This window comes from Pogona vitticeps, chromosome 2 (genome assembly GCF_051106095.1).
Source record: "Pogona vitticeps strain Pit_001003342236 chromosome 2, PviZW2.1, whole genome shotgun sequence".
Lineage (NCBI taxonomy): Eukaryota > Metazoa > Chordata > Lepidosauria > Squamata > Agamidae > Pogona > Pogona vitticeps.
Window position 1 is genome coordinate 267,215,956 of NC_135784.1, and position 15,878 is coordinate 267,231,833.

Below are 15,878 nucleotides of genomic sequence, written 5' to 3' on the forward strand. Positions count from 1 at the left end.
CCGAACCGCCGCCGCCGCCGCCGCCGCCGCCGCTGCAGTTAAAGCTGCCGGTGCTGCTGCGGCCGCCGCCGCCGCCGCTGCTTCTGCTGCTAGCCGCCGGGGCCCGGCCGGGGGAGCCGCCGCCGCCGCCGCTGCCGCTGGATCGCGCCCGTGTCGCGGCCGCAAGGCGAGGAGTGGAGCAGGAGCGAGGCCGGCGAGGCAGCGGCCGAGGCGCCGCCGCTTAGGGCGCGCGAGTGTCCGGGGGCCAAGTCCGAGGCAGCGACGCGCAGTCAGCCATTCAGGAGAGGCGCTTCGGGAAGCTCCGGCGACGAGGAGGGCTCGAGAGGCGAGTTGAGGAGACACTTTGGGGGGCTTTTGCCGCTGTCGCCGCCGCCGCCGTTGTTCTCTACGGCTCCTCGGCTCGGGCTCCTGCCGCCGCCGCCGCCGCCGCCGCCGCCGCCTCTCGCCTTCTGCCTCTCGCCAGTCTTAATTTCGGTGGGAAACGTACAAAGGCGAAGGAGCCCCGGCGGCCGCCTCGCTTTCGCCCAGCAGACGGAGGATCCCCCGCCAAGTGCCCGAGGAAAAAGCGAACATGGAGCGGAGCGAATGTCACACACGCGAAGGGGAGGGAAAAAGCCAAAGGAGAGAGCGAGCGAGAGAGCGAGAGGGAGCGCGCGCCAGAGAGATCCAAAGTAGGTCGAATAAATAAACCCTCTTCGCCTCGCGCCTTCTTCCTCGCTCGCGCTTCTTGCTGGCTGGCTGGCTTCTTCCGTGCTGCTGGTGGGAATAATCACTGGAGATCGCCCGAGCGAAGCGTTTTGTCTTTCTTTTTTTTGAAAAAAGAAAAAAATTCGGAGGAAAACATACACACACACACACACAAAAAAACCCTCTCGCAGCCGAGACCAAAACCCTCCCCTAAATTAAAAAAAAGTGTTAAAATTGACGATATGAAGATGTTTAAAAGGCGTTCCTTTTGCTCTTTTCTTTCCTTTTCTTTGCGGTCCTTTTTTTCCCCTCCTCTCTTTTCTTTTCTTTTCTTTTCTTTCTTTTTCCCCTTTTAAGTTTTCCCTCTCTCTCTCGTCTCAGGGAGGAAGGAAGCGAAAGGCAGAGAAGGGAAAGAAGGGTGGAAAAAGAGAGGAAGAAGGAGATAAAGAAAAAAAAATCCTTCAACTAATATAATATGCAAGAAAGGAGAGAGAGAGAGAGAGAGGGAGAGAGAGAGGAAGAGAGAGAGAGGGAGAGGGAGAGAGAGAGAGAGAGAGAGAGAACCAAAAAATGAATGCGTTTAAACGGGAAGACTAGCAGAGCAATGTTTCCGAAAAGGGGATCTGCGCGAATGTCTGTATATAGTGAACTTTGACACTACTATTGAAACTGACACGTTTCTATGGAGATCGCTGCCTTATATGGAGCTCATGTCAAGGAGCCAAGAGAGGGGCTGCTGGCAACTGATAATCAAAGGCGACTGACTGGTCAGAGCCCTGAATTGGGGGGAGAGAATATGGGAGGCTAAGGTTAGCCAAGCCTCCTTCCCTCCATTGGCTGAGGTCTCTTCTCCCTCTCTCCCTCTCTCCCTCTCTTTCTCTCTCGCGCTCTCGCGCTCCCCCCTCTCCGCCTTTATTCTTTGCTACCTACTGACTGAGATGGGAAGAAGCGGGGGGGGGGGCGAGGAAAGGATTGGGAGGGGGAAGGAGGGGTCGGGGGAGGGAGGGAGGGAGAGAGAGAGAGAGAGACAGAGGGGAAGAAGAGGGAGGGGGGGTTTCTCCTGACAAGCACAATTTACATTGAGATCGCCCTGCTCTGCTATTTACTTTGAGACCTGATTAGTATGGGTCGTCTATGGTCACACACACAGACACACACGCACGAGAAGAGAAAGGAGGAAAGGCGGCGCGCGCGGGGGGGGGGAGATGCATTGCGATAGGGGGAAAGGGGAATTAAAAGGAAATTATTTTGGCTCGTTCTGAAAAGTTTTTTTTTAAATTAGATTTCTCTGCATATCTTTGGGGGTCCCTGCTTTTCTACCTAAAATACCCTGATTAGGAATTACAATACTTGGATTGGAATTCATTGTTTAATGACTGGAAGTAGATGGCTAAGGAGATTCCATAAGGAATGTAAGTATTTATAAATACATTTATGGTTCCATATGTTAGAGCTCAACACGCCCCCTCTTTTCTCCTCCCAACGCGCTGCCTTCCTTTCTTCTTCTTCTTCTATTATCCCGGTTTTGTGGTGTGTGCGTGCGTGTGTTTTTAAAAAAATAACGTTTCATTGCCGTCACTCCTACGGTGGAATTTGCCTGGTCAGAAAGCAATACCCTATTTTATTTGGTTATTCCCCGACTCTCCGCGTGTATTTGTGTGAGACAAAAAGCGAGAGAATATATTTCTAACGATGTATCTATACACACACACACACACACAATTTACGCGTCCCTCCACCTATTTTCTTCTTCCCAGAATGTTTTTAAACAGCCTAAGTCATGATTAATTTATAACAAAAGTAAGCAATCGTTTTTACTGTCTATGCGAGAGGATCAATGCTTGCACAGGAAAGTTCAAGTGAGAGGGGAAGAGAGAATGCGAGGCTGGAGGAGTGTATGCTGGGAACCGGGTGAGAGTGTGCGCTGGGGGCGACCAATGATTCCCCTCTGCCAGTGCTAGTGGAAATCGCTGGATCGTGCTGCCATCTAGCGGACAGGAAGAGGGCGGTGAAATGGCAGTTTGTCTGGCTCCCCCTTCCTTCTGCTCCCTGTATGTGTGTATGGGAGGGGGGGCAAGCTAGTGCTTCTGGTAAAGGAGCATGAAGATACTTAAAAAAAAACCGTGAATGGGCATTTTCCTTACTTGCTTCGCCCTCCACAAAACCGTGCTTTTATGAATGGGTAACCGATTTGAAAGATTTCCTATTAGCTGCTAGGTCTTCTCTCTCGTTTCTCCAAACTTTTCTTGCTTACAGTACTATTTCCCTATGTGAGCTTGACCAACTTTATCAAAGTTTCCACACAACAGAGTATGGGGGCCCTGGGGGGGGGGACGGAAAGGCTATTCTTGTATATTCCTGATTCTTTAAGAGAAGCAGAGGGGGAAAAATCGTGTGTCTGGCTCGGGGTTTCTCTACCTTTCCCTCTTTTCTCTCGATCTGGTTTCTAAAAACCTCCAGAGCCCAGCTGGAGGCGAGACTCGTAGATCTGAAGACACGGCTTGCGATTTGGCGGTGAAATAATGAAGGGTGTTCTCTCTCTCTCTCTTCTCCCTCTCTCTCCCCCCCCCATCAGTTTTCACTGCCAAGCCGCCTCTATTGTAGATTGCATTGATAAAAAGGATGTTATTGACTATGCAACAGTGAGCTCCCGCGCTTGCTCCTCTCTCTCTTTCTTTCCCAATATACTCTCGGTGCTGTCTTCTGGTGGTCAATGAAAAGGTGAAACGAATAAGATTAAATCACACACACACACTCACACACACACGCACGCACAGAAGGACCAGCTCTGTATGTATATCATCTCAGACTTTACTCCCGGACTGTAGAGAGCCAGGGAGAGAGGGGGGGAAAAACCCTAGAGCCAGAGCAAAAGAAAGAAAGAGAGAGAGAGAGAGAGAGAGAGAGAAGAGGGAGGGAGGGAGAGAGAGAGAGAGAGAAGAGAGAGAGAGAGAGAGAGAGAGCCTGGGAGAAGGTACACAGCGAGGCACCAGCTTCTTGACAAGGTTGCTTCGGAAACCGGGATCTGCTCAACTTAGAACAGCAACGCCTCGTCCAAAGGCAAGTAATGTATTTTGCTTTCTGTAGCTCCTGCAAGTGACTTAGAAACAGCCTCTTTTTGCTTAAGCTTCTGGACCCCCTTCCCCCCCCCCCGCACGCCTCCTCCAACCTCCTGAACTCTTGAGTTGTTCCAACAAAGCTGCTTCTTGGCCAGGATAACTTTCTTTTCTTTTCTTTTGCAAAATACAACTCCCCTCACGGGTTGCACAAACATCCCCACCCCCGATTCTGCTCCTTCCCGTTCCCCGCTTCCTTCCAAGATCTCCTCCTGGGTTTGCCTGGGACTGCCTGAGAGGACTCCATTCGGGCCTGGCTGGGATTTCCCAACCACGTTTGCTCTGAAGAGCTGGCAGGAAGGGGTGGGCGGGGGGGGTGGGGTGGGGGGGAGAGGGGGAGAAACCCCGGGCGTCCGCTGACGATCGCCTTGAGATGGACCAAGTGAACAGGCAGAGGCTGAAGTTGCAGCCACATAAATAAACGAGTGAGTAAACGAACGAATGTAGACGTGTTCACAGACAGCCGCTCATTCTCTCACTCATTCATCTATCCATCCACTGGCCCATTTATTCATTTATTCGGCTGCTATTTCTATATATGTGATGGCCTCGGCCTCAGAATGTCTTGACAAGTGTCCCTGATGTCCAAGGTCCGTTTTGGGTCTGGAAGACTCTTCTGTTCCTCTGGGGTGGGACGAGCTTTGCTGGGAAACAGCTTCGGGTGGGAAACTCAGCTCCTGACCGTGCAGGAGTGAGCTGAGATCCAAAGCTGAGTCCTTGGCTCCTTGGTCTCTCCTAGCGAGGAAGAGGTTAACAGATCCGTCCCGAGGAGCTGTGTGTATTTCTTTTGCCATGGCATTTCCTCTCTTAAAGAAGGATGGTGTCCGGGTGTGCTTGCAGAAGTCAGCGTGCTGGTACTAGTTGCCTTTCACCTGCTCTGTTTGTTATTTGATCACCTAATGAAAAGATCGATTACAGTCTGTTTATTTGGGAGTGGGGGGAGTGTCAACGGATTAAAGGGACGACGGCCAGACCCACTCAACGGAGGGGAAGCGAGACAGACAGACATCACAGAAAAGAAAAGGCCATACATGGAACGTAATTAATAGATGAACTCTCGAGTCCAATTATGTTCATCTCTTCCCCCAGAAATCATTCTTTCTCTAATGCTAAACTTCCACCACAATTTTAGGAAAGGCTTGTAAGTCAGCTCCGGTGCAGTGTCTATTTTATTGATTTACGGAAGAGAAGGTATGGAACAATCGTTTTGGTGTCTCTTCAGTGAGATCCCAGTGTTAGAAAACTGGGAGACGAGTAACAGTACAGGCCTGGAGAAATCAGATCCTTCACTTCGAAGGAATATAAAAACTCTCCAAAAGGAGATGTATTATTTAATTCAGGGTAACCAATCTTTTGTCTTAAAGGAGCTGATGCGGACGCTCAGATTTGGAAATCTTTTGTTATCGTTCTCTCTCTTTTGGAGAACGATAGCACATCTAAAAAAAGAGAGAAAGAAGTGAATTAAATGAGAGAGAACAGACGTGGTCTGCTCTATCAAGGTGAGAAACAGGCTTCTCCTGGCTTTTTTGCATGTACGTTTTTTGAAAGGTGACCAGAAAAATAAAAACAAATCAGGGTCCAACTTTCCGGAGGCTGGAACTCTTTTCCCAACCACGTCCTGATGGATCTCACTTTGATTTCAATGGCAGTTTTCTGTGTCGAACTTGGACTGTGGCAGACAAATCGTTTAAGCAGACACTGCTACACTGCTTGAACCCCGAACAGCAGAACCGCCCGCAGCTGTTTTCAGATAGATATGAGCCCCTTTTTTGCAAAGAGACTCGGGGAAGGACGAAAGAGAATCTGAAATCAGGCCCGTTCATCGTGTTCTGCCACCGTGTGACGTGGGACGATGCTGGAATGAAATATATATATATATATATTATTGAGGCGGTTCTAATATTCTAGAAATAAGAGGTTTGGAAGGGCTCGTTGAGAGCACCAAGACGGTGCTAGGAGAAAAGAACCTTGATTTCTCTCTCGATATCATTTGAGCCAAGGTTTTGAAATTGGAGGCGGCTATTTTGCAAGGAGAGAAAGAGACAGCCTGAGTTTCAGTCACCAGCCACTGTTCTCTCACATGGAAGTCACCCCGTTCATTTGAAAGCTCTGGGACTTAACAGCCATGGGGGCTGCTATTATCTCCGGATTTTCCTGCGAGTAAACCTCACCGTATACCATGGCACTTACTTTCTCCTTTGTGAATAGATTTAGGAGGGGAGGATGTGTCCCTTGCTTGCCTTGGAGCTGCTGTTTGAAAGGGAGAAATGGATCTTCTATGGAGACCAGAGAAAAATCCCATGTCTGTTTTAACTTTTTGGAGCTATTTCTGAATTCGTAGAAGGGGTCATTTAAGAAAAGAAAACGACCCCTCCTATTAAAGCGAAGGTGCTAATGACCATAGATCCACTTGGACAGAATTGTCTGCGTGCATGGTGGCCTTTTTTTAAAAAAAGGTTTAATTCCCTGGAAAAATCCCGTGTGTCCGTTCTATGTAACATATGCTACGATGTGTTTGTGCGTAGATAGGCTTATGTTTTAGAGCATCCTTATATGGCAAGATGTGATAGGACAGCGGTCCTTGCTTTCTCCTAAGTGGAGCTGGGTTGAGGGAGTGGGGGAGGGAAAATATGTTACATTCTTTTAGCAACTTTCAGCCGTTCACTCTCTTGATTCTGCTAAGGGGTCCAGCTGCATTTCGTTAGGACACGACATTTGGGAAGTGCTTTTTCAAAGCACACATATGCCATTCTCGTTCTACACAGAGCAACTTAAAACAGACCCAGAAAGCCATACGGAAGGCGTGCTTTGAATTCTGTTCTCTCGCTTTCACACACTACCAGCCTGCTGGGCCGTTTGCCCCACAAATCAGCCAGAGTGAGCGCTTCCCTACCGACTTTTGACAAGCTCTGCCTTCCAGCGTTTGGATGCCGGAGCTCTTCCGCCGACAGGCAGGTCGAGGGCAGATCCCGCTGCCCAACCTTTGCTCAAGTCCTTTCCGGGACTATTTCCAGTTTTCGGTCAACATGAATTGTACTGTCAACCCATTTCTCGGCACAAGCCCCTTGCCTGGCAAAACTCTGGCTTTGGACCCGCGCTTCCTTTTCGGGAGGCGGAGGGGGGCCTCTTGAGCCCAGTCGGGCCGAGACTGGGAACGAGCGAGGCCTTGGCAGCTGAAGCCTTTGCAGCTACGCCGCTCGCAAGACTGGCGGAAGTAGGCCACATTCACTGCCAGTAGTGCCGGGTCATCCCTGCATTCCTGCATTTCTGCCCGTTTTCCCCAGCTAGTCGGTTTCCAGCGAAATGGAACTCCCGCCCCAGTGAAAAGACGTCCAATCCACGCCTGCCTGTTTCCCCATCATTGCTTGTTATCTTTACAGATCTAGTCCGACAGATCACAGATATTAGGGATACTCTATTCCTCCTCCTCCTCCTTTGCCACCTCTCATTCATAGCCGGCTGTTTCCCGGGAAAGTAGGCAGCCCCCCCCCCCATCGGTCCTGGCTGCTCTGCTGACATAGCCACGGGCCACCTCGAGTTTCCTAGTCCCCATTCCCCGCACCCCATCAAGAAGGCATATGTTCCTCTCTAGACGAAGCTGCAGTCCGCCCACGGACGATCTCCTTCGTGTGCATGTTCAGCGGGAGAAGCAGGGTGTCACCAGCATCCCTGCGGTTTCACGAGAGCCCCGAAGTGACTCGAACTTGCTCTCGATCATTTGTGTGTTCACTTTAGGAGGTCAGGTTAGGGGATATTTGCCACTTCAGCGGGGGGGGGGGGGAAGGCAGCCACGCAGATCCTCCCCCCCCCCCATTCTGGAATAAATATAAAGGAACATGGCTTGGGAAAGGAGAGGAGTGTGCATGTGCATCTCTATGGGCTTCCTTGCTTCCGGATCGCGCCTCCTAATAAGATATAAGAAGTTCCTTTTAAAATTCCCGTCACTATAAAAACCCATTAGGCTGCATACTGTAGTATTAAGCATACTTCAAGTTGAAAGTAAACCTGGCTCAAATCAACGGGGATTTACTTCCAAGCTAACGTGGTGAAAAGGTCGGAGTTTGGAGACTAGATCAGAGAAAGGCTGGCCCGGCGATGCCGGAGCTAAGACGCCCGCCACAGTCCCGCCTCGCCCTGAAAGGCAAGGGAGAAAGAAAGAGGCCCCGCCAGCTCGCGCCCTCCGACCAGCGGCCTCTACCTTCCCCGAGGTTCTCCTTGAGGCAACCTCGACTAGGAAGGGCTGAAAGAGAAATATTTCCGGTCCTCTTAAAATAGGTATAAAAGGCCGCTTTCCCGGCAGCCCTTCTTGCAGGGCTGTGGAGAGACACTGGACTGAGAACAGAAATCCTTTCCCAAAGCCTGGCGGCCTTTTCCAAAGCCACCCAGCCACCCCTTGACCCTCTTGTGATCAGGATTGGGCCACTGGGCAATTAAGAAAAATTAAGTGTCTCTTTCGCCGCCTGAAATAGAGAGAGGCTTCCTTCCTTAACAAGGATCACCGCGTTGCAGTGCAATGCCAGGAGGGCTTTCTCTGGTGTAAAGACGGGAGACCCTCCCAGGAAAGTGTCCACCACGGAATCGCAGCCCCAGAGACGTTCCACCTGATCGTGTGGTCGCAATCTACAGGAGGATGCGGGGACCCTCTCCCCACCCCTCGCAAAAGAGACGGACTCTATTCTAGGCCACAAAACTGGTTGGGTTTTGTTTGGTAGCCAAAAGAACGGTCCAAGAAAGAGAGAAAGTCGATGGCCCGCAACTCTCTGACCTTCTTCCCTTAGATTCATACCTGCCTCCCCGCCGCAACACTCTTCCCCGCACAAAATGTCGAGTTCTCACAACCAAGTGTTTATTTGCCGTGCAAATAAAGCTGCGGCAGAGAGACAAAGGCGGGAAGCAACGGGAAATAAGGCTGTGCAGAAGGCGGCGTTCGGAGAGAGAGAGAGACTTCGTTTGACAGGGGACTTGAAGGCAGGGGCATCCTTTGGCCTTCTCGAAGGCTCTTCCCTTCCCCAGAGACTCTTGAGAGTCAGACGGGCAGCCTGTGAAGTTCTCGAGCGAGTGGGTGCTTAGATCCGAGACGCAGCAGCGACGGGCGTGGATCTTTGAGCACAAAAGTGGAAACGTTTGCCTGGGGAGGCGCGAACTTCTCCTCTCGTGTCCTCCTGACCCCTACAGTCGCCCGGCTTGCAGACCCATTCCCCATAATAGTCGCTTGTCGCCACTCCCTTTTTCTCTTCGCATAGGGATCAGTCCATCAGAAGCCGAGTTGCTCTGGACTTCCTTTTTTTCTTTTCCTCAGGCTACAAATCACGGCGATCGTAAGAACAACATAGCAAATAACGAGAAGAAGAATGGCAATAATAAGGAAAAGAAATTGGCGGGGGGGGGCAAAAAAAGAGGAAAAGGACCGAAAATGGGGGAGAGCACCTTGGCCCCGGCAGATCCCACTCGAGGCGAAGTTCTCGCTTGTCACTTGGCTCCTTCGGTTGGAGGCGCAGATGGCGTGCAAGTTGGGCGGCGGGTCGGGGGGGGGGGTCGCCCAGGAAGGCCGGGCTGTTGCTGTCGGTGCGAGCATCACCCCGGGGCTCATCCTAAGCTTGATATAAGTAATAAATCTCACTTTTCACTGGAACTGTCACGGCCCAGATATGTTTATTACAGGCCTGTTCTGTCAGGCAGCTCAAGAGAGAGGGAGGGGGAAAGAAAGACTTTTAGCGGGGGGGGTGCTCCCCCCTTTTCCTTTCTTTCTTTCTCTTTCTTTTTTGCTTCTCTCTTTTAAAGTCGATGAAACGAACCGCTCAAGCAGACCATAAAGAATCGTGCCACACTGAAGCAGGCTGGGGGGGGGGACATGGGGGAGAGTGGGGTGGCGGTGGAGGGGAAGGAGGGGGCTGAGAGCGCAGCCATGGTCGGAGAGAGGGTCGGGGGGGGGGGTTGGCTCATAAAAAAGGTATCCCGAGCGGCTTGAGGCCGGCAAAGTGGGGAATCGGACGGGGAGGGGGGGACGAAGCGAGGGGATAAGTTTTTATTGTTAACCCCTTGCACGGAGGCTTCGGGAGCTGAAAGGGCAACGGAGGGAGAGGGGAGGGGGGCCTTTTGTCCCAGCTGATCCTCGGCTATTCCGGCGACTCAGGTTGGTGTGAAAAGGACGAAGGAGGTCACTTGAAATCGCCTTTTATCTACTCCTCTTTTCTCTCTGGATCAGCAGCTTTGAATAGGCGCCATCTAATCGCTCTTCACAGAAAGAAAGTGGGAAAAGCCACGCAAATGCCTTGACTCTGGAAGGAGGGGACGGGGCTGCAGAATTGCTCCTAGGCCTCAAGCCAAGCGGAGGAAAGCGGAGCAGCGATGCCTCCCAACCGCGCCGCCGGAGCTCCGCTTGGCAGCGCGAGGGCGCCGGCTTCCTTCCGCCGTCTTTCCCCGCGTCCCCTTCGCGGAGTCCCGCGGGGGGCTTGGGCCGAAGGCCACGTTCGGAAGGGCCCCTCCGTTCGAGGCGCTCGGTTTTCGCCTTCGGCCACGAAGCCTCCCGCGATCCTCTTCTCGGTCCTGCCGCTTGCAAGACCGATCCGAAGAAAGCCCACGCGGGGCCGAATTCCCTCCCGGGGATCCTCCGTCCATCTCCCCACCCTCCCACCCCGAGGCTTCCCTGAGGTCTTGGCAGCTCAATCCCTTTCCCCAGGACGAGGACAGTTGATCTCCCAGAGAGTCAAAACGGGCGATCGCCAGAACTTGCCACTTGAATCCTAAAGGTCGTCTTTTGCCCTTTGAAGGCTTCTTGCGTGGCCCTCCGTGGAGCCCCTTGTCACTGATGACATCCAGGGAAAGCGAGGGAAAACGTTCGGGAGCATCAGTCGCCTCTCTTGCCTTCTTTTCCTTTCTCCAGCTCTCGCGACTGGACCCAGTCAGTCACTACAGCCCAGTCCTACTTGGACGACAGCTTTAAAAAAACACAACAAAACCAAAAATCCACACACGTTAATCCCCTCTCCACCTCAGCGTGAGGTATCAGAGGGATTCTTATTTATTTATTTATTTATTTATTTATTTATTTATTTATTTATTTATTTATTTATTTATTTATTTATTTATTTATTTATTTATTTATTTATTTATTTACCAGTCAATCAATCAACCAATCAATCAGTCTCTCTGGAAGATTAAGCCTAGTTAGAATAAATTCTGCATTCGTTTCCAAAGACGGCCCCCTTTCACGTATTACTAGTCCAATGGCGGCCTCCCCCCCCCCCCTTTTTTTTGGCTGTAGGGAGATCTGAAGCATTTTCGAGCCAACTTTCACTTTCTCTCGCCAAGATGGGAAGAGCAAAAATTACGTGTCCCTGCGGTACTAATCAACCGCTCTGCGCTGCTCCTGTCCCTCCACCGAAAGGTGCACTTTAGTGACTTAAGTCTAGGGATGCTCGAGGACCCGGAATTATTTTCCTCCGGAGACACAGTTCTTAGGCCGATCTTTTTCCATTCCAGGAACCCAGGGTACTGGAGGCAGTGGAAGACAGGAGGGCCTGGCGTGCTCTGGTCCATGGGGTCACGAAGAGTCAGACACGACTTAACGACTAAAGAACAACAGCCTGCCAGGCCCAAGGGACGACGGAGCCGGATGGAAGCCCATCTCCCCTCAACTTCTCGGTCCCGCTTAAATGCCTCCTAAAGTCTGCAGTTCAAATCCAGAGCTGAGCCAGGAATTTCTTCCTTTACCCGTTCCCTCCCTCCCAGATCCATTTGCCTAGAACTTGTGTGTGGTGGTGTATTGTACGGGTGAAGGGAAGCACCCTCACATCCCCTAGTGCCAACAAAGATTAAGTAGAAGGAATCTGACCGGTCTCCATTGTGAAGCTGCGTTGGGGCGTCAATGTCCTGTCTAACGCCTCGCTTACACCTCGCTGTGCGCAAGTCTTCATCAGAGAGATCCTCTTAATTTTCAGCTTTTAATCTTCAGGTTGAAGGTGGGCAACGCGCACTCTTTTCTCTCCCCACTTGCCCCTGGCCCCAGTATGTCCTTCTGTACAGAAATCACACGCCAGAGTTGCTCACTAATTAATTCTTGACTGGCCTTTATTTATTTATTTATTTATTTATTTATTTATTTATTTATTTATTTATTTATTTATTTATTTATTTATTGGGAGGTTGTTGGGGCTCTTTCTTCCCCTCGGCCCATTTGTCACCCAGAAAACGGCCGACAGAACCTCTGACTTAGTTTGATTTCTTGCTTGGGACGGAACTGAAGAACTTTCCAAGCACCCCACGCCCCCAATGCAGATGCAAAATAGGAAAAGGAGGGAAGGGTGAAAATAAAAATTAGACAAAATTTGCAAAGGCAGCGCTTAAACCTTGCCCGTTGGGCTAAAGCGACCGGGTGTCCAGAAAGACGGAGGTAATATTGTTTTTGCAAACAACCGAGCAGGAGGAACAAATGTTTGGGAACGACTGAGCCTTTTCAGCACCCCTTGGAAAGTATATGGGGTGCTGATGCCAAGGGATCTGGAGCTACTGCTGTTGGTACGACTCTGAGAGGCAGAAAAGAAATTAAGAGCGGTCCGAGAGCCCTTGCAAACTTGATCTCAGCGCTGCCAGAAGTTTCAGCCTGATTCGATGACCGTTTGCTAATGCAAATAGAAGTGAATAAATAAACCTCAAACCGGCTAGTTTGGGTGTAGTAGTTTAGCAAGACTAATTGCAGACAATGGAGCTGAAATGACTTTTCCAATTAGCTGCTGGTTGGAGTTTAGTTGGAGGAACTGTCAGCTTCACCGATGGGTAATTGCTTTATTGCTCACAAAACTATCATCTATTTAGAACATATGTGCTAATTACTGTGGATGGGCGTTAGGGAGAAAAAAGAGGGAGACCATAAATCTATTAGCACTTGAAAAAAGTCCATGGGGCTTGTAAGCAGCCGAACTCTCTTCAACCTGACTATTTGGGAAACGGCGGCGGGTGTGTGTGTGTGTGTGTGTGTGTGTGTGTGTGTGTGTGTGTGTGTGTGTGTGTGTGTGTGTGTGTGTGTGTGTGTGTGTGTGTGTGTGTGTGTGTGTGTGTGTGCTTAGCCTCGCTGCGTCTCCTGTGAGCCATGAACTGCTCTCGGCCTTAATAGAAGGACCGGATCCAATCCACTTCGAAAGGCAGAGGAAATATAAGGTGTCCTCCACAACCCAGTTAAGGCAGGGCCCCGTTACTGGACTGGTTTAACTCTGCCCAAGCGTGAGAGGAGGTGCAAATCGATCTTCAAAGCAGCGCACTTGGCCTTAATTGAATTTGGGGACGCGGGGTTGAATTACCGTTGGTGAGTTTGAGATGTGGGCGCTTCCTTTTAAGGGCTCCTTAGAAGGAAACCAGAGCCTTCTCCGCCATCCACCACGGCCAGAAATCACTTCCCTTCCCTTCTTTTCCCATCCCCCCAAAAGATTAGTTTAGAAATCTTTTAATTGGATTATTCTGGAAAATTAATCTCCTTGCGGCTGGCTAAATTTTGTGTACCAAATATTGAAAATTAAATCCGCCTCACTTGGGGAGGAGTGGGCTGGGTTGGAGGCAGACGAGAAAAGAGGGGAAACTTTCCCTTTTGTGGATGAGCGGCGATTATTTATTTGCTTTGATGGAAAAGTTGAGGATCTAGGAAAAAGAGATGCCATGGGGTGTGTATGTGTAAGGTGCACATAATTCCCCAAGAAAACCCAATATCAAAAAGTTAGCACTCTTACTTGTAAGTATTATGTTGCGTTATTCTAAGGCCATACACAGAACAAGCTCGGCGTCACCAATGGGTCGAATCTAATAAACTTTAAAATAGAATTATTCTCCATTCTTTTTCTTTTTAAGTTTTTCAGTAGCTTTTTTTTAAACAGGGAAGCCACTGGATTACTCAGCAGGAAAGTGAAAGGAAATACAGCGTTTCCTCTTCAAATAGATTGCAACTTGTGTATGTTCTGGAGGGTCTCCCGCATGTTTTCTCTGGGGCATCAGAGGGACAGAAAGTAAATACCCGAGAAAGAAAGGACAGAAGAAGGCTTACTCCCTTTCAAGACCAATTTTAGGTAGGATTAGAAAGAGGCGAGGGAGGTATGTGCTCCTTCTCTAGATTTTACCATCCGTGCCCTAAGCCTGTAATTCGCAGCAAACTCTCACATGGAAAGCAATGGGATTTTATTTTCAAGTGTATGTGTGTGATGCCACAAAACCAGTACAGGAGGGCAGGATAATGCCAGGGATATAAGCCTGTCTTTGACTCTTTCCTTTATAGCAGCTAATTCATAGTTCAGCTTTTTGGGGTGAAAGAAGGGGCCCTACAATTCCTTCCCCGCTCCATAGACCTGTCTGAAATTACTATTGGTGGCAATCGAGGGGAGCCGTCGCTGCTGCCAGAAATTACTTACACACACACACACACACACACACACACACACACACACACACACACACACACACACACACACACACACACACACACACACACACACACACACACACCACTCCAGCCACCATCCACCTCTGAACTTTCCAGTCTCGTGAATTCTCCCCAGTTATCTTTAATTCTTTTCCTTATCGGGGGCCTTGGAAGGACCTGTGAAGGCAGAGATCAGGAGTCAGCGCTCCATTTTTGGCTGCCTGCTGAGATCTCTTGAGCGAGATCACGACATCTCTCTGAAATGGGATACCTCACTTTTAAGCTCAATGTAGCTGTTAATAGCAGCCCTCTGAGGTGTGGTTAATTGGTGGGGATAAAGGCGTAATGACTTCACAGGGAGATCGCAATGATCCTTTAATGTACCTTAAAGAAACACACTGCACACGGCGACATGGCATCTCTCTGGCAGAAGAGCATTTCTGAAGGAGATGCTTCGCAGGCAGCGAATGGGTGGGTCACTGGACCTTGGCGATTTGTACGCCGAAGAGAGAAACAAGCGACTTCCCCGGCCCTGTAGGCGACTTTTTGGCTGGGGCTTATCCCGGTTGTGCCTCTCTGCGTGGCTATGTATGTTACTGACTTGGCAACGGATTTCAGATTGGGGTGATAGACGAGGGATATCCAGGGCGAAGAAAATGAAGCGATGGGGCTAAAATGCCTGAGAAAGTCACCGGAGGAATGGGAAATCACTTCTTTTGAGGAAGGTGGGCTAAGAATGACCGATGCCAAGCAAGTTCCCATTTGTTTCTCCTTCTTTCCCGGACTCAGAGAAGGTGCCTCCCAGCCAGGCCGCTGGAGAATGAAATCTAGGGCCCCGAGGCCGATATTGGAGGCAGCCAAGATTTTTCCACTGCGCACCGGCTGCCTTGAGAGTAGGTTAAAATTGAGAGTAGGTTAAAAGGGAACAGAGTCGATGCGAATCTCTTTCTATCCTGAAGGTTCCAGAAACAAGGCAAGTCCACAAGCCTCAGCCGGCTTTCTCCCGAACAGACCCATTTATCTTTGACTGTCCTACATAGAAGTCCGTGGCTTGGGAAGCTGTACATAAGGAGGAGTGGATAATAGATCTGAGGAGTGATTTGGGACCCAGGAAGATTGTGATGTGACCGTACTGGAGGGTGGTGTGCAGTGCTTTACATCTTAAGAAGTCGAAAACTCCATGGCCTGTCAGCATATGACCTACCAGAAGGATGTGTTATGTATATACTGTATTCTGTTGCCTTCTCCAAAATAAACCGGGAAGAAAGACTCGGAGAATACACAATATGTTCCGCCACGTATCTGCGGCCGTTATTCTCCGCACTTAGATCAATCAGACCGTCCTTCCCGAAAGTGAGAAGATTACAATTCTCTGCAAGCCTATGTCTGGAACATAGCCTATATTTTAAATCCGTATTAGCCCGTGTATATTGACCTGTGTGCATCTAGGACTGATAGATACCATACATCTTGCACATGCAAACGCTATTATATAAGTGTATGCCCATTACGTGCACTATTCTACCAACCAGTTCTGCCCAAACCATCAAACGTGCAGACACATAGAATATATATCTGTTGCAGCATTTAATGCCTGTAAGAAGCGTGCACATCTTCCAGACGTAATCTGAAGGGAAGGGGGCTCGCAGTATGAGCAGAAGGTAGCTGTGCAG

General features: G+C 49.9%; 1 protein-coding gene across 44 annotated transcripts in view; it reads left to right on the plus strand.

Annotated features, from left to right (window-relative positions):
- Positions 1-532: 532 nt before the first annotated feature.
- LOC110089212 (uncharacterized) overlaps positions 533-15,878 on the plus strand; it is a 147,965-nt gene continuing 132,619 nt past the window's right edge. For 34 of the 44 annotated variants that reach the window (XM_078386313.1, XM_078386314.1, XM_078386329.1 and 31 more), the window contains exon 1: positions 2,876-3,747. The gene's annotated coding sequence lies outside the window, so the exon portion shown is untranslated. Of the gene's footprint in view, positions 672-1,966; positions 2,100-2,875; positions 3,748-4,112; positions 4,229-15,878 lie in introns of those variants that run through there. The other 10 variants (XM_078386311.1, XM_078386336.1, XM_078386359.1 and 7 more) reach the window with 7 other exon arrangements.